Source organism: Vigna unguiculata, unplaced genomic scaffold, assembly GCF_037176805.1.
Source record: "Vigna unguiculata cultivar grain cowpea cultivar isolate G323 ecotype 2 unplaced genomic scaffold, ASM3717680v1 ptg000084l, whole genome shotgun sequence".
NCBI classification, from domain to species: Eukaryota; Viridiplantae; Streptophyta; class Magnoliopsida; order Fabales; family Fabaceae; genus Vigna; species Vigna unguiculata.
Window position 1 is genome coordinate 67,896 of NW_028196727.1, and position 2,105 is coordinate 70,000.

The following is a 2,105-nucleotide window of genomic DNA, read 5'->3' on the forward strand; positions in this document are numbered from 1 at the left end:
CAAAAAAAGTATCTAATGATTTATGAATTCAATACATCCTGTTTAGTAGAAAGACGTATATTCCTTGCTAATTATCAGACAATTACTTATTCACACACCTTGTGGGGGGCTAATAGTTTGCATTTCCCATCTCATGGAAAACCCCTTTTCGCTCCGCTTAGCCCTACCTCCCCCTAGTAGGGGTATTTTAGTGATAGGTTCTATAGGAACTGGACGATCCTATTTGGTCAAATACCTAGCGACAAACTCCTATGTTCCTTTCATTACAGTATTTCTGAACAAGTTCCTGGATAACAAGCCTAAGGGTTTTCTTATTGATAATAGTGACTATATTGATGATAGTGACGATATTGATGATAGTGACGATATTGATGATAGTGACGATAGTGACGATATCGACCGTGACCTTGATATGGAGCTGGAGCTTCTAACTATGATGAATACGCTAACTATGGATATGATGCCAGAAATAGACCGATTTTATATCACCTTTCACTTCGAATTAGCAAAAGCAATGTCTCCTTGCATAATATGGATTCCTAACATTCATGATCTGGATGTGACTGAGTCGAATTACTTATCCCTCGGTCTTTTAGTGAACTATCTCTCCAGGGATTGTGAAATGATTGTTCCACTAGAAATATTCTTGTTATTGCTTCGACTCATATTCCCCAAAAGTAGATCCAGCTCTAATAGCTCCGAATAAATTCAATACATGCATTAAGATACGAGGCTTCTTATTCCACAACAACGAAAACACTTTTTCACTCTTTCATATACTAGGGGATTTCACTTGGAAAAGAAATGTCCCATACTAATGATTCGGTCCACGACGATGGGTTCAAATGTAACGAGATCTTGTAGCACTTAACAATGAGGCCCTATCGATTAGTATTATACAAAAAAATCCATCATAGACACTAATATAATTAGTTCTGTTCTTCATAGACAAACTTGGGATTTCCGATCTCAGGTAAGAATCGGTTCAGGATCATGGGATCCTTTTCTATCAGATAGGAAGGGCTGTTTCACAAATGTACTTCTAAGTAATTGCTCCATAGATCCTATATCTATCTATATGAAGAAGAAATCATGTGACGGGGGGGATTCTTATTTGTACAAATGGTACTTCGAACTTGAACGAGTATGAAGAAATTAACGATACTTCTTTACCTTTTGAGTTGTTCCTGCCGGATCGGTCGCTCAAGACCTTTGGTCTCTACCCGGACCTGATGAAAAAAATGGGATCACATCTTATGGACTCGTTGAGAAGAATTATGATCTAGTTCATGGCCTATTAGAAGTAGAAGGCGCTCTGGTGGGATCCTCACGTACAGAAAAAGATTGCAGTCAATTTGATAAGGATCGAGTGACATTGCTTCTTCGGTCCGAACCAAGGAATCCCTTAAATAGGATTCAAAATGGATCTTATTCTATCGTTGATCAGAGATTTCTCTATGAAAAATATGAATCGGAGTTTGAAGAAGGGGGAGGAGTCCTCGACCCGCAACAGATAGAGGAGGATTTTTTCAATCACATCGTTTGGGCTCCTAGAATATGGCGCCCTTGGGGCTTTCTATTTGATTGTATTGAAAGGCCCAATAATTTGGGATTTCCCTATTGGGCCAGGTCATTTCGGGACAAGCGGATCATTTATGATGAAGAGGATGAGCTTCAAGAGAATGATTCAGAGTTCTTGCAGGGTGGAACCATGCAGTACCAGACACGAGATAGATCTTCCAAAGAACAGGGCTTTTTTCGAATAAGCCAATTCATTTGGGACCCCCGTGGATCCACTCTTTTTCCTATTCAAAGATCAGCCTTTTGTCTCTGTGTTTTCACATCGACAATTCTTTACAGATGAAGAGATGTCAAGGGAACTTCTTACTTCCCAAACAAATCTTCCTACATCTATATATAAACACTGGTTTATCAAGAATACGCAAGAAAAGCATTTTGAATTGTTGATTCATTGCCAGAGATGGCTTAGAATCAATAGTTCATCATCTAAGGATTTTTCCCTCTAATACTCTATCTGAGAGTTATCAATATTTATCAAATCTGTTCCTATCTAACGAAGCGCTATTGGATCAAATGACAAAGAC